This window comes from Hordeum vulgare, chromosome 3H (assembly GCF_904849725.1).
Source record: "Hordeum vulgare subsp. vulgare chromosome 3H, MorexV3_pseudomolecules_assembly, whole genome shotgun sequence".
NCBI classification, from domain to species: Eukaryota; Viridiplantae; Streptophyta; class Magnoliopsida; order Poales; family Poaceae; genus Hordeum; species Hordeum vulgare.
In genome coordinates this window covers 442,360,821-442,382,634 of record NC_058520.1, presented here as the reverse complement: position 1 = coordinate 442,382,634, position 21,814 = coordinate 442,360,821, and positions in this window count along the sequence as shown.

Genomic DNA, 21,814 nt, shown 5'->3' with positions numbered 1-21,814 from the left:
GTATGGATCGAGACTGGGATTTGTCACTCCGTGTGACGGAGAGGTATCTCGGGGCCCACTCGGTAATACAACATGACACACAAGCCTTGCAAGCAATGTGACTTAGTGTAAGTTGCGGGATCTTGTATTACAGAACGAGTAAAGAGACTTGCCGATAAACAAGATTGAAATAGGTATGCGGATACTGACGATCGAATCTCGGGCAAGTAACATACCGAAGGACAAAAGGAATGACATACGGGATTATATGAATCCTTGGCACTGAGGTTCAAACGATAAGATCTTCGTAGAATATGTAGGATCCAGTATGGGCATCCAGGTCCCGCTATTGGATGTTGACCGAGGAGTCTCTCGGGTCATGTCTACATAGTTCTCGAACCTGCAGGGTCTGCACACTTAAGGTACGACGTTGTTTTATGCGTATTTGAGTTATATGGTTGGTTACCGAATGTTGTTCGGAGTCCCGGATGAGATCACGGACGTCACGAGGGTTTCCGGAATGGTCCGGAAACGAAGATTGATATATAGGATGACCTCATTTGATTACCGGAAGGTTTTCGGAGTTACCGGGAATGTACCGGGAATGACGAATGGGTTCCGGGAGTTCACCGGGGGGCAACCCACCCCAGGGAAGCCCATAGGCCTTGGGGGTGGCGCACCAACCCTTAGTGGGCTGGTGGGACAGCCCAAGAAGGCCCTATGCGCCATAGGAAGAAAATCAAAGAGAAAAAAAGAGGAGGTGGGAAAAGGGGGAAGGACTCCTCCTTCCAAACCTAGTTGGACTCGGTTTGGAAGGGGAGGGTTGCCCCCCTTGGCTCGGCCGAAGTCCTGGGGGATCCTTGGACCCCAAGGCAAGGCTCCCCCTCTTCCCCCTATATATACAGAGGTTTTAGGGCTGATTTGACAACTTTCCCACGGCAGCCCGACCACATATCTCCACGGTTTTACCTCTAGACCGCGTTTCTGCGGAGCTCGGGCGGAGCCCTGCCGAGACAAGATCATCACCAACCTCCGGAGCGCCGTCACGCTGCCGGAGAACTCTTCTACCTCTCTGTCTCTCTTGCTGGATCAAGAAGGCCGAGATCATCGTCGAGCTGTACGTGTGCTGAACGCGGAGGTGCCGTCCGTTCAGCACTAGATCGTGGGACTGATCGCGGGACAGTTCGCGGGGCGGATCGAGGGACGTGAGGACGTTCCACTACATCAACCGCATTCACTAACGCTTGTGCTGCATGGTCTACAAGGGTACGTAGATCACACATCCCCTCTCGTAGATGGACATCACCATGATAGGTCTTCGTGCGCGTAGGAATTTTTTTTGTTTCCCATGCGACGTTCCCAACCGATTGGTACCCAGCCCACATGTTGTACGTCTTACGAGCACCGACTCTGGACTGTATCAACCATGCAGGGACCAACGGTGTGCCTGGAACTCATAATGATGGCATAGTCGTCCTACCTGGCACGACCCCATCACGAGAGTGACATCGATCACTCTCGCCACTAGTAATGTGGCTCTTTGCTAGTACCGACCAGAGTAATCAACAAAGCCCCGTCCCATAAAGGGGTATCGTGGTCATACTGGTAAGGTTGCGACGGTCGACACATCATAAATCTAATCCCATTTCCGAAACCATACTCACACAAAATCACCGGTGCATCACTTCACCAAAAGTGATCACCAACTCATCATCACCCTTGGGCATTAGTGGCACCCGACGGGGTTTTCATAAACTCTTTATTTAACTCATCATCATGTTCATGATATATGCTCTATCATTACTTGTTAACATGGTAATAACATGACCCTCACGGGGTAGGGTCAAGCTCAATGCAATGATCTTACAACTTTACTATTCAACATGACAGTAGCATGATCCTCATAGACAGTAGGGTCAGCTCATCATGTTTGTGCTCCGAGGAGCCATGTGAATATCATTACTATCATGCAAGTGCTTCGATGAAGCCTTCAGTACCATCACATCAATGATGAACCGGCACTGTGATCCCATGCAACGAAAGTACTTGCTATACTAGCGTGCATCATTTCATATGCTTAAGTCATGGTCAAAGGGTTGCTTGCCTTGGTCAGCTAGGTATCCGGGGTCTTCAAGGTCTTCCGCTCCGGATCCTCCGTCACTCGGTAACTCTACCGTTGAGAAAGGAATAAATAAATAATAGCTCTCACTAAAACAGATCACAAAGTGCTTTTAAAAATGTTGCAAAGTCTGAATAAATTCAGTTTATTATTTTGGAAAATGTTTCCTATAGTTTTTATTAGCTAAGCATATTTATTTAAAAGCAAACAGAAGCAAACAAGTGCTTTTTAATATCATTTTATTATACCAAAATAGTTTCTGTTTTTGATAAATGTCAAACACTACAAAATCAAATACTACACATTTTTAGAAAATTACTTGTGGAAGAATCATATTTTTCTACTGGCTAAATATTTTTATAAAAATCATTTAAGTTACTGGATTAAAATAAAAAGAAAAGGCCACGGGAAACAGATCCAGCCGGCCCAGCCAGCAGGCCTGGCCACCAGGCGCGCGCGGGCCAGGTTCAAACCTGACCTGCGGGCCCCTGGGGTCAGTGTCAGCGGCTGCGTGCGCTGGCTGCCCCACGACACCGACAGGTGGGCTCCACCTGTCGGGTCCTTCTCCTACCTCCAGCCAGAGAGGTGGAGACGGACACCGGCGAGGCTGCCGTTGTCCTCAGGACAATCTAGGAGCGGGAACGGGTCCCTCGTGCCTCCGTCTACCTGCTCGTGGTCGGGACGTCACCGGAGGTGGTCTGGGTCGCCGGCGACGAGGTGACCGTGGCGGAAGGGTTTCGGGTTGGTGTTGAACTAGTGGCTAGGGGCACGGATTCGCTCGGGAAAGTTGGGGGAAATGTTCCTGGTGTCAAGGGGAGTATAATGGGAGGTCGAGCAGCGCAGGAGCCGACGTGTAGCCGGAGATCGATCGGAGCTTCGAGGCGGAGGGGCCTCGGTCGATCTCGAGCACCGGGGCTCTACGAGCTCGATTGGGTGGCTAGGGGGTGTCTACTGGTTGTGCTGAAGCTGCTTGGAGGGTGCTGGGGTGCCGGGGGGACCAATTTATAGGCCAGCGAAGGTGACCCGACTCGGGCGCGCCTGTGACTCACCGTGGCGCGTGTGCGAGCACAGTGAGGTGCTGGCCGCGAAACCACGGGTTCGGGACGTGGTTTAGGACCTCCTGGTGCATCGGTCGCAGAGGGAAAGCGAGTGGGGTCGAGCCGCAGCGACCGTGCATGCTCGGCCGCGTCGGGCGTGCATGGGCACACGTCGCCTGAGCTCTTGCGCGAGGGGTGAGGGTCCCTGGGGGTTGCTTTGGAGTGAATGGTTGTCGGGGGAGCGTTTGGACATAACTGGGGAGGTTGGGACTGGCCGGAGCGTCGTCCCCTTGCTGGAGGCTCTCTGCAGCGCGCCCAGAGCGCAGTTTTGGCATGCCACGGCATGCTGGCGCACTCTGGGGCACTTGGGACGTGTCCTCCATGTCCTGAGTGTTGCTGGGAGTGTGCCTAGCCATTGTGGTTTAGTGGGAGCCCGAGCTGGTCAAGGGAGCAAGGAACACTAGTGTTGCCAGTACTGCCCTGCGGCTCAAATTGGAGTTCTTGTCACTTGTGCTTGGAGTTGGGGAGGGGCTGCTTGACCGGGTGCTCAGGGTGTTCTGGGGCTCTAACCCACCAAGTTTGGGGCCTTGCCATTGGGTAAAATAGTGGCTAGGAGGGTTTTGACCTTCCCGTCAATAGGTGTTCGACAGTGACTTGGGGTGCTTCCACTCCCCCACTGGAAATGAAACTTAACAGGTTTGGTCTTGGGGTAAAAACATGGGGTTTCATCAAATTTGAGCTCCATTGAACCAGTTTGGCCTTGTCAACTTGAAAATGCCTCAAAATGACCAGTACTGTCCTTTACAAAGGAAGTGTGGCCAAACAGAGTCTCACAAATCCCATCTTTGGTGTGGAGTCCTCATTTGGGGTGTCAAACACCTGTGCAAAGTTTCAGCTCCATTGGAGAAACTTTGCAATGTAGAGTTGTTCCAACTCTTCTCTGGACAGAGAGGGTTTTGGGCTCATTAGGTGCACTTCCCCACCTTGGATCAAGGTGAGATTTTAAGTGAGCACCTAAGATGGCTTGGAAGGGCTCCTGTAATTTTATGGGAATTTACTGAGATAATTTCCTTTGGAAACATCTCAAAAAGCTAAAACAGACATAAATGGTTTTCAGGGTTTTACTCAAATAATAATAATATAAAATAGGGTTGAAAATCTTATATATGGAAAATATATGTCCTTCTGAGCTTCCATGAATTTACTCAGAATTTTCTAAGGCAGGAAAGCAATTTTCCTTGTGAGAATATCATTACTGGCCTTAGAAACAGACATAGATATAAAATAGGAAAATAATATTTTAAATCACCAATTAATGTTTTTAACGAATGAAAATAATATTTGGATCAGACCACCAACTTTGGTTGGAAGTGCCACTTGGCTTCATGAGCTAGTAGTGTATCCCAACATGGTGAATGTGATCTTGATATAAAGAAAAAAGGGTTTTTGAAGAGAGCAAAATAATAAGTTTTCATGGGTTTGAGTCATCAAATAAGCAAGCATTCACTCATACAAGGGTTCACATTGCACTCACAACATTATTTGAAAAAATTTTAACAAGCTCTGATTTTTGCAACATAAAATACTGGTGGTGAAAAACAGGGTGTGACAGACCTATCCCTCGTACAAGAATCTCGTCCCCGAGATTCCTAAGCTAAGCGTTAAATAGCTCGGGAAATTCTGATCGGAGATAGTCTTCACGTTCCCATGTGGCTTCTGCTTCGGTATGGTTGCTCCAGTGAACCTTGAAAACCTTGATGGTGCGGCTTCTGGTGCAACGCTCGGCTTCATCCAAAATGCGGATCGGTCTCTCGCGGTAGGTAAGATCCAGTTGAAGGTCAATAGCTTGATGATCAATGCCCTTGTAAAGATCGGGACGGTTCGGCACTTGCAAGCACTTCCGGAGCTGTGACACGTGAAACACGTTGTGCACACCCGAAAGCTCAGGAGGTAGCTCCAACTGATAAGCTACTTCCCCGTGCCTTGCCGTGATCTTGAAGGGTCCAATGAACCTTGGAGCTAGCTTCCCCTTGACGTGGAAACGCTTGGTCCCCTTGAGAGGCATGACTCGCAAGTACACCTGGTCTCTGGGAACAAACTCCACGTTTCTGCGGCGAGGGTCCGCATAGATCTTTTGCCTTGACTTAGCTGCCTCCAAGTTTTCTCGGACAAGCTGAACCTTGTCCCCTGCTTCCTGCAGTGCTTCTGGTCCGAAAACTAGTCCTTCACCGGTTTCGGACCAATTGAGCGGGGTGCGGCACTTCCGCCCATATAACGCTTCGAATGGGGCCATCTGAAGACTGGACTGGTAGCTGTTGTTGTAAGAGAACTCAGAAAACGGCAGGCAGTCTTCCCACTTGGCATCGTTTGCCAAAACACAAGCGCGGAGCATGTCCTCAAGTATCTGGTTTACCCTCTCGGTCTGTCCGCCCGTCTACGGGTGGAAAGCCGTACTGAAGGAGAGTTTGGTTCCGAGAGCTTCTTGAAACTTCTTCCAGAATCTTGAGGTGAATTGCGTGCCGCGGTCGGACACGATCTCTTTGGGAACTCCATGGAGACTCACCACTCGATGAATGTACAAACTGGCCAGCTGGCTGCCTTCATAGGTGGTGTTAACGGGGATGAAATGGGCCACCTTGGTCAAATGATCGACTATGACCCAAATGGAGTTATGACCCTTATTCGACCGGGGCAACCCGGTAATGAAGTCCATGCCGACTTTATCCCACTTCCATTCCGGCACTTGAAGAGGTTGCAGCAATCCAGCAGGTCGCTGGTGTTCAGCCTTGACTCGCTGGCATACATCGCATTTAGCGACATAGGAGCCAATTTCTCTCTTCATGCCATGCCACCAGAATCGTTCTCGGATGTCTTGGTACATCTTGGTACCACCTGGATGGATAGAGTACCGTGTGTCATGAGCCTCTTGCGGGATCAAGTCCTTAAGTTCGGCCTTGTTAGGTATGCACAAGCGCTTCCCGTACCATAGTACTCCTTGCTCATCAATCGAGAATCCTGGGGCATTGCCTTCTCGCACCTTCCTCTTGAGGCCTTCGATCCTCTTGTGCCCCTTCTGGGCTTCCTTGATGTCGTCTGCCAGAGTAGGCTTGACCTCGAGGTTGGCCAGGTACCCTGGTTCGACTATCTCAAGCCCGAAGTCCTCCATCTCTTCATACAAGACGGGTAACCTTTCCTTGAGCGTGACGTTCAAGGAGTCTGCCTTCCGGCTTAAGGCATCGGCTACCACGTTCGCCTTGCCGGGATGATACTGAATGCTGAGGTCGTAATCCTTGATTAACTCAAGCCATCTCCGCTGCCTCATATTCAGCTCCCTCTGAGTGAAGATATATTTCAGACTTTTGTGGTCTGTATATATCTCACATCGCTTCCACAGAAGGTAATGTTGCCACGTCTTCAGAGCATGCACTACAGCTGCTAGCTCGAGATCATGGGTGGCGTAGTTCTCCTCATGCGGTCGCAGTTGCCGTGAAAAGTACGCCACGACCCTACCATCTTGCATCAGGACTCCACCGAGCCCGGTTCCAGAGGCATCACAATATATCACGAATTCCTTGTTGATGTCTGGGGTAGCCAATACCGGGGCGGTAGTTAGCCTCTTCTTCTACTCCTGGAAGCTTGCTTCACACGCCGGTGTCCACTCGAACTTCCGGCCTTTATTCAAGAGCTGAGTCATAGGTCGAGCGATGCTGGAGAATCCTTCGACAAACTTGCGGTAGTATCCCGCGAGCCCGAGGAAACTCCTGACATCCTTCACGTCCTTTGGTGATTCCCAGTTGGTCACTGTAGTAATCTTGGACTGATCTACGGCCAAACCGCGTGCCGTCAGGGTATGACCGAGAAATCCAACTTCGTTCATCCAGAACTGACACTTGCTGAATTTGGCATAAAGTTGGTGCTCTCGAAGCTTTCCCAGAACTAGCCTCAGGTGTTGCTCATGCTCCTCTTCGGACTTGGAGAAGATTAATATGTCATCGATGAACACGACGACAAACTTGTCCAAATATTCCATGAAGACCTTGTTCATGAGATACATGAAGTAGGCTGGGGCATTTGTCAAACCGAAGGGCATGACCGTGCATTCATATAGACCGTACCGGGTCACGAATGCAGTCTTGGGTATATCTTCAGGTCGGATCTTCAACTGGTAGTATCCCGATTGAAGATCGATCTTGGAAAATACCCTGGCCCCGTTTAACTGGTCAAATAGGTCTTCGATCTTGGGGAGCGGGTACTTGTTCTTAATTGTGACTTTATTAAGAGAACGGTAGTCCACGCAGAGTCGAATGGTACCATCCTTCTTTGAAACAAATAGAACAGGTGATCCCCAAGGTGATGCACTCGGACGGATGAACCCTTTCCTGAGTTGCTCATCCAGCTGCTTCTTCAGCTCTGCCAACTCTTCGGAACCCATCCTGTAAGGCTTTTTATATATAGGCCTTGATCCGGGCATGAGCTCAATGATGAACTCGACGTCTCGGTCAGGAGGCATTCCGGGTAGCTCGTCAGGAAAGACGTCCGGGTATTCACAGACTATAGGCACTTGATCAAGCTCTACCTCGGATAGACTGTTGACTCGAGGCACTTGAGCCGATACTGGCTCAGAGACAAACTTGACCTTGACCCCCTGGTTCCTTGTCATGGTAATGGCCCTGTTGGCACAGTCCAAAAGACTCTGGTGCTTGGCCAACCAATCCATGCCGATGATTACTTCTACACCTTGCGATTTAAGCACAATGAGGTCTGCTAAGAAACTCGTCCCATTGATAACTATCTCGACCCTTCTACACCCTAGGTTGGTCCGCAATACTGCTCCCGGGGTTTGAATTGCCATCTACCCACAAAGTAGAGTGGGTTTTAAACCACACTTCTCCGCAAACCCTTGAGTAACAAAAGAATGCGAGGCACCACAATCAAACAACACTGTTGCTGGAGTTGAGTTGATGAGGAACGTACCGAGAATGCAGTCCGGGTCTTCCTGCGCCTCTTCTGCAGTGATGTGATTGATCCGGCCCCTGCCATTGCACTGCTGGTTGCGGGGGGCCTGGTTCCTTCCTGGTGCACCTTGACCGGGGTTGGGTGCATTGGGACGCGGTGCGTCGGGCTTCTTGTTGGGGCACTACCTAGAATAGTGCCCGGTCTCACCACACCCGAAGCAGGTGACTTTCCCCGGAGGGTTGGTCTTGACTCCACCGTTGTTCGGCGGGTTGACTACTGGCTTGGCTTGCTGCTGAGGCTGATAATTCTGGCGGAACACCGGATACTTGTACTACTGCTGCTGAAAGTTGGGTCTTGCAGGTGTTGAATGCCATGGTCTTGGTCTTGCGCTACTGGGTCTTCCACTGCCTATCAGTTTGCGCTTGCGGGTGTCTTCCATCGCACGATGCTTGTCTTCCAGCATAAGCGCCTTGTTAACCAGCTCGCTGAAAGTCTGGCAGTCGCAAACCACCAGCTGGTATTGCAGGGACTGTTGTAACCCTTCCATAGAGCATTCCACCTTAGCGGCCTCAGTGTTAACATCTTCGGGCGCATATCTCGACAAGAGGTTAAACTTCTGCAGGTACTCCTTAACAGTTCCACTGCCCTGCCTCAAGGCTCGGAATTCCCGCTTCTTAATGGTCATCAGTCCAGGTGGAATGTGAGCCGCGCGAAATCCTTCCTTGAACATCACCCAAGTGATGACTTGCCCTATCCGCATGATCTGGAATCCATCCCACCATGCTCTGGCGGTGCCTCCGAGACAGTGAGAAGCATAAAGGACCTTCTCATGATTGTCGGTGCACTTGACCAGCGCAAGGAGGTCTTCAATGGTGCGAATCCAGTCATCGGCGTCCAGTGGTTCAGTCGACTCCGTGAATATGGGGGGTGTAGTCCGCATGAACTCAGAAAGAGTAGAGCGACCACCGCCATTCCCATTCCGCGGCGGGTTGTCCACCAGGACTTGAGTCAGCTGCTGAATAGCGGCATTGCTGGCTTGACGCTCCTCCCGAAGAGCTTGAAGGAACAGAGCCATCGTCAAGTTCTCAGGAGGAGGTGGTGGCCGAAGGTCTCTAGGCTGCTCGTGGTGACCTCCAGCGTGAGCTTCTCCTTCGGTTCCCTGCGGCGTCCGTGAGGAGCCGGCGCCGGGGTTGCCGAAGGTGCTGTTGCGGATTGCGTTCACCATCCTGTCATAGAAACAGACAGGTCAAAATGCCACCTTGCTCGGGAATACAAGGATTCGCTCCTAGTAAGAGGGGTTCCGATACGTGCATGTGCCAAGTTTTCAAAACCAAAGTTTTTGACAAACTGGAAATTGCATTCATAAAAACTAGGTGATGTAGTCACTTACAGGCTGCCTAAGGCAATATGTGACTTACATCATGCACACATACGCAAATTAAAAACGGATACATGGATACCCTATGCTCGGGGTACTCCTAATTGCCTACGCTAAATCCTACGCGGCGGACTGCTCGGTCTCAAAGGCGGACTCAACAGGATCCTCATCTTCATCAACATCTTCCTCCTTTATAGGAGTGGAAGAAAGAATCCGCACATCACGGCATCTCTTAGACGAGGCGGCGAAGACCTCAGCATACTCTTCCGCAGTCAGGCGGCGACTCCGAAGAGGGACTGCCTGGATGGGTAACACACCACCCCTGGTGGCAACAGCTGTCCTCCCTTCAGGTGCACCTGCCTTCTTTAGCTTGCGGTTCTGCATCTTCTCAGTGTGGAGCAGGCCCTTGACTAGGTGCAGCTCTTGGCGAAGCTTGACTGATTCCTTAACCAGGAAGTGCGTCAGGGTGTCCGACGAGAGACTGAAGTAGGTCTGAAACCTTAATGGCATCCCATCCTCCGTAGCTGGGGTGAGTGTCCAACTCCCATCCACTCCTTCCTTAATGAAAGGTAGGTGACGAGTGATAGGCTCATTAGCCATCTCACGGAGGATGCTGCGGAGTTGCACGAGCGCCTCTCGTGCAGCCGTCTCCACTGCCAACATCAACTCTCCCATCTGTGGTCCTTCGAAGAACCAACTAGACGGGGAATCATTAGCCTTCACTATCACGCCCACGTGATATTCCTTAGTGTCGGCGTTGACCCAGTGCTCGTGGTAGAGGAAGATGGGCGTGCGATGTACGTGGCACTTCTCGACACAATCCACCAGAAGGAGTGGAAAGCCGGTCTCCAGAAGCATCTCAGGTACGGCAGCCATCTACAAGGCATAGGAGAGCAGTCAGAAGGTTGTATGTGCAAAAGTCTTGTGCAAGGCTGGCGTTCTAACGTTCTCGGTTAACGTCCATGCTATCTAAGGCTTCCTATAGTCAGGATGGCTCTGATACCAGTTCTATGGGGACCCCGACTAGCAAGTCGAGTTCGTCGTGCCCAGTGACCCCAAGGATCAATGTACTGAACACAGATACTGAATAATAGAGTCTTACATCCAAGTACCGAAATTATTACCTCAAACGACTAGAAGGTCGGGTTCAAGAGCGAAGCCTAAGGCCAAATTAAACAGATACATCGAGTAGCGGAAACTCGTAAGGGCTAAGCGGTGCCCATGCCATCAAGCCTACACCGACAGGCATTCTGACTTAGAAGCGTCCTAGATCGCAGGTTCTTCTCCGACGGCGTACTCATTGCCAAACTCCGGTCCTTCCATGTCTGGTCAATAATATAACAAGTGGCAAGCCAATGAGTACTTTGAATGTACTCGCAAACAGCCCATGATATGAACATTTATAGTGAAAAAATAACAGTAACATGCATCTTTAGTGGAATGCAATTTGGTGGAATGATCAGGTATATGCAACAAGTTAAGAATTACTCTTTAAGAACAGGTTACAGATATCAACATATCTGACAAGGGTTGAACACACCGGGTTCACCCTATATGCCAAGTCATCGGACTTGTCATAATCTCAATGTACTAATGAGGGCTAAACCATCCGGGTTTACCCTATATGCCAAGTCACCGAACTTGGTCATATTTTATCATGATTATAACAACACCTTTTTAACACCAAACACACACACTTTTGGTTTATGCGGAAACGCTAGACGTAGTTTAAGCAGCACCAACCAACTGTCCTTGACTGTGGACACGGCTATTCGAATAGTTTACACTCTGCAGAGGTAGTACGCTGGACCCACGAGAAACGGGAAACTTCCGTGTCATCCACGACTCGCGGTATATCACATATACCCGAGGTAAGTACACGATCATCATCTTTCCCCTGACGATACTAGACAAAGAGGTCCACTCGATTGGTACCCAGCCCACATGTTGTACATCTTACGAGCACCGACTCGGGACTGTATCAACCATGCAGGGACCAACGGTGTGCCTGGAACTCATAATAATGGCATAGTCGTCCTACCTGGCATGACCCCATCACGAGAGTGACACCGATCACTCCCACCACTAGTAATGTGGCTCTTTGCTAGTACCGACTAGAGTAATCAACAAAGCCCCATCTCATAAAGGGGTATCGTGGTCGTACTGGTAAGGTTGGGACGGTCGACACATCATAAATCTAATCCCATTTCCGAAACCATATTCACACAAAATCACCGGTGCATCACTTCACCAAAAGTGATCACCAACTCATCATCACCCTCGGGCATTAGTGGCACCCGACGGGGTTTTCATAAACTCTTTATTTAACTCATCATCATGTTCATGATATATGCTCTATCATTACTTGTCAACATGGTAATAACATGACCCTCACGGGGTAGGGTCAAGCTCAATGCAATGATCTTATAACTTTACTATTCAACATGACAGTAGCATGATCCTCATAGACAGTAGGGTCAGCTCATCATGTTTGTGCTCGGAGGAGCCATGTGAATATCATTACTATCATGCAAGTGCTTCATTGAAGCCTTCGGTACCATCACATCAATGATGAACCGGCACTGTGATCTCATGCAACGAAAGTACTTGCTATACTAGCATGCATCATTTCATATGCTTAAGTCATGGTCAAAGGGCTGCTTGCCTTGGTCAGCTAGGCATCCGGGGTCTTCGAGGTCTTTCGCTCCGGATCCTCCGTCACTCGGTAACTCTACCGTCGAGAAAGCAATAAATAAATAATAGCTCTCACTAAAACAGATCACAAAGTGCTTTTAAAAATGTTGCAAAGTCTGAATAAGTTCAGTTTATTATTTTGGAAAATGTTTCCTATAGTTTTTATTAGCTAAGCATATTTATTTAAAAGCAAACAGAAGCAAACAATGCTTTTTAATATCATTTTATTATACCAAAATAATTTCTGTTTTTGATAAATGTAAAACACTACAAAATCAAATACTACACATTTTTAGAAAATTACTGGTGGAAGAATCATATTTTTCTACTGGCTAAATATTTTTATAAAAATCATTTAAGTTACTGGATTAAAATAAGAAGAAAAGGCCAGGGGAAACAGATCCAGCCGGCCCAACCAGCAGGTCTGGCCACCAGGCGCGCGCGGGCCAGGTTCAAACCTGACCTGCGGGCCCCTGGGGTCAGCGTCAGCGGCTGCGCGCGCTGGCTGCCCCAGGACACCGACAGGTGGGCTCCACATGTTGGGTCCTTCTCCTACCTCCAGCCAGAGAGGTGGAGACGGACGCCGACGAGGCTGTCGTTGTCCTCAGGCCAATCTAGGAGCGGGAACGGGTCCCTCATGCCTCCGCCTACCTGCTCGTGGTCGGGGCGTCACCGGAGGTGGTCTGTGTCGCCGGCGACGACGTGACTGTGGCGGAAGGGTTTCGGGTTGGTGTTGAACTAGTGGCTAGGGGCACGGATTCGCTCGGGAAAGTTGGGGGAAATGTTCCTGGTGTCAAGGGGAGTGTAATGGGAGGTCGGGCAGCGCAGGAGCCGACGTGTAGCCGGAGATCGACTGGAGCTCCGAGGCGGAGGGGCCTCGGTCGATCTCGAGCACTGGGGCTCTGCGAGCTCGATTGGGTGGCTAGGGGGTGTCTACTGGTTGTGCTGAAGCTGCTTGGAGGGTGCTGGGTGCCGGGGGAACCTATTTATAGGCCAGCGACGGTGACCCGACTCGGGCGCGCCAGTGACTCACCGTGGCACGCGTGCGAGCACACTGAGGTGCTGGTCGCGAAACCACGGGTTTGTGACGTGGTTTAGGACCTCCTGGTGCATCGGCCGCAGAGGGAAAGCGAGTGGGGTCGAGCCGCAGCGACCATGCATGCTCGGCCGCGTCGGGCGCGCATGGGCACGCGTCGCCTGAGCTCTTGCGCGAGGGGAGAGGGTCCCTGGGGGTAGCTTTGCACTGAATGGTTGTCGGGGGAGCGTTTGGACATAACTGGGGAGGTTGGGACTGGCCGGAGCGTCGTCCCCTTGCTGGAGGCTCTCTGCAGCGCGCCCAGAGCGCAGTTTTGGCATGCCACGGCATGCTGGCGCGCTCTGGGGCACTTGGGACGTGTCCTCCATGTCCTGAGTGTTGCTGGGAGTGTGCCTAGCCGTTGTGGTTTAGTGGGAGCCCGAGCTGGTCAAGGGAGCAAGGAACACTAGTGTTGCCAGTACTGCCCTGTGGCTCAAATTGGAGTTCTTGTCACTTGTGCTTGGAGTTGGGGAGGGGCTGATTGACTGGGTGCTCAGGGTGTTCTGGGTCTCTAACCCACCAAGTTTGGGGCCTTGCCATTGGGTAAAACAATGGCTAGGAGGGTTTTTACCTTCCTGTCAATAGGTGTTCGACAGTGACTTGGGGTGCTTCCACTCCCCCACTGGAAATGAAACTTAATAGGTTTGGTCTTGGGGTAAAAACATGGGGTTTCACCAAATTTGAGCTCCATTGAACCAGTTTGGCTTTGTAAACTTGAAAATGCCTCAAAATGACCAGTACTGTCCTTTACAAAGGAAGTGTGGCCAAACAGAGTCTGACAAATCCCATCTTTGGTGTGGAGTCCTCATTTGGGGTGTCAAACACCTGTGCAAAGTTTCAGCTCCATTGGAGAAACTTTGCAATGTAGAGTTGTTCCAACTCTTCTCTGGACAGAGAGGGTTTTGGGCTCATTAGGTGCACTTCCCCACCTTGGATCAAGGTGAGATTTTAAGTGAGCACCTAATATGGCTTGGGAGGGCTGCTGTAATTTTATGGGAATTTACTGAGATAATTTCCTTTGGAAACATCTTAAAAAGCTAAAACAAACAGAAATGGTTTTCAGGGTTTTACTCAAATAATAATAATGTAAAATAGGGTTTGAAATCTTATATATGGAAAATATATGTCCTTCTGAGCTTCCATGAATTTACTCAGAATTTTCTAAGGCAGGAAAGCAATTTTCCTTGTGGGAATATCATTACTGGCCTTAGAAACAGACATAGATATAAAATAGGAAAATAATATTTTAAATCACCAATTAATGTTTTTAATGAATGAAAATAATATTTGGATCGGACCACCAACTTTGGTTGGAAGTGCCACTTGGCTTCATGAGCTAGTAGTGTATCCCAACATGGTGAAGGTGATCTTGATATAAAGGAAAAAGGGTTTTTGAAGAGAGCAAAATAATAAGTTTTCATGGGTTTGAGTCATCAAACAAGCAAGCATTCACTCATACAAGGGTTCACATTGCACTCACAACATTATTTGAAAAAGTTTTAACAAGCTCTGATTTTTGCAACATAAAATACTTGTGGTGAAAAACAGGGTGTGACACAATCCATCCTATGTTTTATGTCGTGCTGGTGATGGGCATGTCTATGCCAGATTTGGTGGTTCTTACTATGAGTCCATTGAATGGGCTATTTGGGTTCCTAAGACCCTTGTCTCTAACATTAAAGGACCCATTCAAAAATGGGTACCTAAACCCAAGCCTTGATCTATTGCAGGAGTTTGCTTCCGGTGGGGTTTCATGGCTGCTCGATAGTGGAGCAACAAATCATATGACCGGAAGCAAGGACTTAGTGGTGGATGTGCATCCTTCCCCATCTATGCCCACCCATGTCCAATTCGTTGATGCATCAACGTCCAAGGTATTGGGATTTGGTAAGGTGGTCATCTCTCAAGAGTTATCTATTGAGAAGGTCATGCTTGTTGAGTCCCTTGCTTACAATTTACTTTTGGTTTGTCAACTTGCAATTATGGGCTTTGCCACATTCTTTAATCTTGATACCGTGGTCCTTTTGTGGAGCAAGACTCTTAAAGTAGCCTATGTTGGATATGTTGAAAATGGTCTCTATGTGGTGAACTTTTCACAGCGACCCACTAAGACTGCGACTTGTCTAATGGCTAAAGTTGATGTGGGCTGGCTTTGGCATCGCCGACTAGCTCATGTCAATATGAGATCTTTGCAAAGTCTCCTCAAAGGGGACCATGTTCGTGGACTAAGAAATGTGAGTTTTGCCAGAGATCGTGCTTGTAGTGCCTGTATTGAAGGGAAGATTCATGAAACTGCTCATCGTCCAACGACTCTCATTTACACTAAGAGGTTGTTGGAGCTCGTTCATATGGATCTCTTCGGTCCCCCGTCATGTGATAGTCTTGGGGGCACAAAGTACTTCTTGGTGATTGCTGATGATTACTCAAGATACACCTGGGTATATTTCTTCAAGAGGAAGAGTGAGACTCAACAAACCGTCATCAACTTTGCTAATGAAGCTCAACGACAACATGAAGCAAAGATTTTGATGATTAGAAGTGACAACGACACCGAGTTCAAGAACTACACCTTGGATGAGTTTCTTAGTGATGAGGGAATCAAACATCAATATTCAGCACCATACACCCCTCAAGAAAATGGTGTGGCGGAAAGGAAGAACTGGATGTTGATGGACGCGGCAAGGACAATGATGGCGGAATTCAAATCTCCGTATAACTTTTGGGCCGAAGCCATCAACACAGCATGTCATGCATCCAATCGACTCTATATCCGCAAAGGCTTGAACAAGACCCCATATGAGATTCTCACCGGAAACAAACTCAGTCTCAAGTACTTCTGGATATTCGGGTGTAAGTGTTTCATTCTCAAGAAAGGTGCACGTTTAGCTAAATTTGATTCTAGAGCTCAAGAGGGCATGTTTGTTGGTTATGCTACAAACTCTCATGCTTACCTTGTCCTTAACAAGTCCACCGGGCTCATTGAGGAAACGTGTAACGTGGAGTTTGATGAAAATAATGGCTCCCAAGTGGAGCAAAGTGGTCTCTATGATGTAGGTGATGAAATTCCTCCCCAAGCATAAGAAGAATGAGGATTGGTCAAATACTCCCCATTGAGGAACCCCTCGTGGCTGAAGGAGAAGGGCAATGCTCTACTCATGTGGAGCCATCACCCTCGCAAGCCCCATACGCTTCCGATGAACAAAGAGAAAACCCTCAACCAGCTGAACAGGTTAAAGGACAAGATCAATCGCTCAAAGATGGTGACGTACCACATGATAGCCAAGTGCTTACACAAGGTTCCGAATTTGCTCAAGATCAAGATCAAGTGCAGCTACAAGATCCAGATCAAATGCATGCACAAGATCAAGATCAAGAGCAGCCACAAGATCAAGAACAAACCAGTGAGCCTGCTCAAGTCGAAAATCAAGTTGATCAGGATGTTGTTTCTCAATTTCCTTCTGCAGCACCTAAGAGGGGTATCGGTGCCAAGGGAGGATCAAAACGCAAGGCCAAGCAAAGTAATCAAGTTGATGCTCCCAAGTTATCAAGTGCAGAACTCTTGTAGCGTCGCGCAACCAAGATTGCAAACAAGATGAGAGTCAAGTCACATCTTATAAAGAACGTGCTTGGTACATTAAAAAGGGGAGTATCCACTCGTCAACAAATTTCAAATTATTGTGAGCATCATGCGTTTGTTTCATATTGTGAACCTCAATAGGTACAGGAAGCGCTCGATGATGAGGATTGGCTTATGGACATGCATGAAGAACTCAACAACTTTGAGCGTAATCAAGTCTGGAAATTAGTACCAAGACCAAAGGAGGAACATAATGTCATCGGGACCAAATGGATCTTCAAAAACAAGCAAGATGCCAATGGGGTTGTGGTTCAAAACAAGGCAAGATTGGTGGCTCAAGGCTACTCCCAAGTCGAGGGTATCGACTATGGTGAAACCTTTGCCCCCGTTGCTCGTCTAGAATCTATTCGCATGCTACTTGCATTTGCTTATCATCATAATTTCAAATTACAACAAATGGATGTAAAAAGTGCTTTTCTTAATGGTCCTTTAAATGAGTTGGTTTATGTCAAACAACCCCCGAGATTTGAACATCCCAAGCTTCCCAATCATGTATACAAACTTAATAAGGCACTCTATGGCCTTAAACAAGCCCCACGTGCGTGGTATGAGTACCTTACTGAGTTGTTACAAGATCGTGGGTTTGAAATTGGGAAGATAGATCCCACTCTTTTTAACAAGAAGGTCAAAGGGGATTTGTTTATATGCCAACTATATGTTGATGATATCATTTTTGGTTCCCCTAACGAATATTTCAATGAAGAATTTGCTGCACTTATGACCGAGAAATTTGAGATGTCAATGATGGGTGAGTTGAAGTTCTTCCTCGGGTTCGAGATTAAACAAGGTTTAGAAGGGACCTTCATCAAACAAGCCAAGTACACCCAAGACATGCTCAAGAGGTTCGAGCTAGAGGATGTCAAGCCGGTCAAGTTTCCCATGCCAACCAAATGCAAGCTTGACAGTGATCCCAATGGTAAAGCAGTGGATCAAAAGGTATATCGCTCCATGATTAGATCCCGTCTTTACCTTTGTGCATCTAGACCGTATATCATGTTGAGTGTAGGGATTTGTGCACGGTTTCAATCTACACCAAAAGAAAGCCATTATATGGCTGTTAAGCGAATCTTTCGATATTTGGCTCATACCCCAAACTTTGGCCTATGGTATACCAAAGGAGAAAACATCAACCTAGTGGGCTATTCTGACTCAGATTGGGCAGGAGACAGTGTGGAGAGGAAGTCAACTTCTGGAGGATGTCAATTTCTTGGTCGTTCACTAGTAAGTTGGTCTTCAAAGAAGCAGAACTGTGTCTCACTGTCTTCCACCGAAGCTAAGTATGTTGCAGCTGCGAGTTGTTGTGCACAATTGCTATGGATGGGGCAAACTTTAAAGGATTACGGTGTCACTTGTGACAAAGTGCCTCTTCTATGTGACAACCAAAGTCCTATCAAGATTTCCCTCAATCCGGTGCAACATAGCAAGACCAAGCACATTGATATTCGCCATCACTTCATTCGTGAGCATATCAAGCGTGGTGACATTGAGGTTCACTTCATCAACACTTAAGAGCAACTTGCAGATATTTTCACTAAGCCCCTAGATGAAGCAAGGTTCCGGTAGTTAAGGCATGAACTAAATATCATTGATTCAAGTAATGTGGATTGAAACTGGGCACTTTGCACCTCACTCTGCATTATATCTTGCTCTAGGTGTAGGCATGGACATAGGGGGAGTGTTGTTCTCTCAATGAACTTTCCCTCCCCCCATTATGCATAAATCGATCAAGTCTTTCACTTTGACCATTATTAAATGGTACTTGTGCTTCAAAGACGAGCGTTGGTCATGAAACCAAGGATAATTCTTCACGGTGTCATACCTTTGTCTCAAACATAGGTGGCTCCGGCCACCACCCACATTTCTCTCTCGTTGAAGAAAGGTTACAAAATGACTAGTCATCATATTTTTCTTGTGTTTTCTCTTCCTCTACACTGACTAGTCGTTGCCCGCAACATTTTTCACATCGTTCTAAGCCTCTATGTGTTTTTATGGAGCGGTACTACCGCCAGGGTAGCGGTACTACAACCAGGACCCCAGCGGTACTACCGCCTGGGGAGCGGTACTACCGCCAGGACCCCAGTGGTACTACCGCCGTGGGAGCGGTACTACCGCAATGATCAACCGATCATAGGGCTATGCTCAATCACATTTAGGGTTGTGTCAATGGGGAGTGGTACTACCGCCAGGGGGAGCGGTACTACCGCTATGACCCCAGCGGTACTACCGCGAGGGTAGCGGTACTACCGAGAGGTTAGCGGTACTACCTCTATGATCCCAGTGGTACTACCGCCCCGCCCGTGCCCTAAGGGATATATAAAGGGAGGGGGCGTTTTTCTTGCCGATGTTTCTTCTTCTTCGTGGTGCTCTCTCCCTCTACACCGAAATCTCCCCGATCGGATCTCCCTCCGCGGAGCCTCCCCTCTCTTTCCAGTTGGAGGGTTTGCTCCCCTCCTCCTTCCTCCTTCAAGTGCAATGGAGTCCGGTACAGCTCCTCTCCTTCCTCTCTTGGTTGGTGTTTTTTGCTTCTAGGGTTAGGAGCTTGATGTACTAGATCCACGGATACGCTATATGCTTAGTTTTTGGATGGAACGGGGGAGAAATCTTAGGAGATTTTAGGTCTAATGTTCTTCCTTGCATTCATCTGACATGCCCTAGTATTTTCCATGTTTTGAATCTGATAGTTCTTGTCACAAGCCTTTTGGATTTGATTTAGATGTGGATCCCATTGACTAGATTTGTCTCCATTAAATAACCTAGAGTTCCACATGTTTTAAAGATCCTGTGATTCCTGTCAAAAGTTTATATGCTAGATATGGATCTCTGAATAAATCTAGTTATTTTCCGTGCTTTATCTCTGTCTAGATCTGCAAGTCCACCCCAGAGCGGTACCGATGTGGGGGCAGCGGTACTACCGCTGGCCTGGCGGTACTACCGCTATGACCCCAGCGGTACTACCGCCAGGGCGAGCGGTACTACCGCACCTCAGCACTTTGTTTTGATTTCTTTTGGCAACTTGTGTTTCCTTTTATGAGTTCTGAACGTTGCCATGACTCCTTTTGTCACTCTTTCTGTGTGTGTGTCTTGTGTGTCATGTTGCGGCAACAAAAGTCCTTCCCTGGCGCTTAGGAATTCTTCTTGTTACTTCTCTGGTTTGCGTCAGTTTTTCCCTTGAAGAGGAAAGGGTGATCCAGCACAAGAGCAGTAAGTATTTCCCTCAGTTTGGGAACCAACGTATTGATCCATAAGGAGGGCCTCGTCAAGTCCAAAGTACCTGCGCAAACACAAACAAGCTTGCACCCAACGCTTCAAAGGGGTTGTCAATCCCTTCAAGATTGTTTGCAAAGTGAGATCTGACGGTGGAAAGTGCAACGAAGTAAAAAGTGTAAGGCTGAAAATAAGGTGTGGAGTAGACCCTGGGGGCCATAGTGTTCACTAGAGGCTTCTCTCATAATAGCAAATATCACGGTGGGTGAAAAAATTAATGTCGAGCAATTGATAGAACGGCGCAAAGTCATGACGATATCTAAGGCAATGATCATACATATAGGCATCACATCCGAGACAAGTAGATCGATACTTTCTGCATCTACTACAATTACTCCGTATATAGACCGCTATCTAGCATGCATCTAGTGTATTGAGTTCATGACGAACAGAGTAACGCCTTAAGCAAGATGACATGATGTAGAGGGATAATCTCAAACCAATGATGAAAACCCCATCTTTTTACCCTTGATGGCAACAACATGATGCGTGCCTTGCTACCCCTTCTGTCACCGGGTGAGGTCACCGCACGGTATGAACCCAAAACCAAGCACTTCTCCCATTGCAAGAATCATAGATCTAGTTGGCCAGACAATACCCACAACTCGAAGAGAATTACAAGGATATGAAATCATGCATAAGAGAGATCAGAAGAAACTCAAATAAGATTCATAGATAATCTGATCATAAATCCACAATTCATCGGATCTCGACAAACATACCGCAAAAGAAGATAACATCGGATAGATATCCATGAAGATCATGGAGAACTTTGTATTGAAGATCCAAGAGAGAGAAGAAGCCATCTAGTTACTAGCTATTGACCCGTAGGTCTATGGTGAACTACTCACGCATCATCGGAGAGGTCATGGTGTTGATGAAGAAGCCCTCCGTATCCGAATCTCCCCTCCAGCAGGGCACCAGAACGTGCCCCAGATGGGATCTTGCGGAGACAGAAGCTTGCGGCGGCGGAAAAGTACTTTCGATGATCTCTTGATTTTTTGGGATTTTTAGGGAATTTATAGGCGCAACCACTAGGTCAGGGGGCGCTCAGGGGGCCCACAAGCCTGGATGGCGCGGCCATACCCCCTAGCCGCGGGGTGGGGGCTTGTGGGGCCCCTGGGGCTCCCTGCCTTGGTTTCGCAACTTCCAATCTCAACTACCGAAGCTCCAGAAGGTTTCGTAACTTCCAATCTCAACCCTCCAAAGCGCACATTCAAGAAGACTGCCACAAAGTCCAAGGAGGCCAACCTCAACCTCCGCACTATGCCTCCTAAAGAGTTTCAGGCACTCCGCGGTCGCGACCCTTATGTCCATTAAAGTGCTCACCTCAAAAACTGTGATATGTTTTAGTCAAGGCAACAAGCAATGATTTATCGTGACGTGATTCTGGACTTCAAGAAGGCTTATGTCCCAGTGCGGTGGATTGACCTCCCTCACCTTCAGCGCAATCCTGAGTACTTTGGTGAGGCCCTCACCTTGATTCAGCAATTTGGCATTGAGGACATCATCACCTTCCATAATGACTTCGATCCAGAGCTTGTGGCCCAGTTCTATATTACTGTTCACTTCCACTCTGATGAAGATCGCACTATGACTTGGATGACGTGTGGTCAGAAATTTACTGGAACATGGGTTGAGTTCATGCAGCTCCTGAAGGTAGAAGACAAGGGGT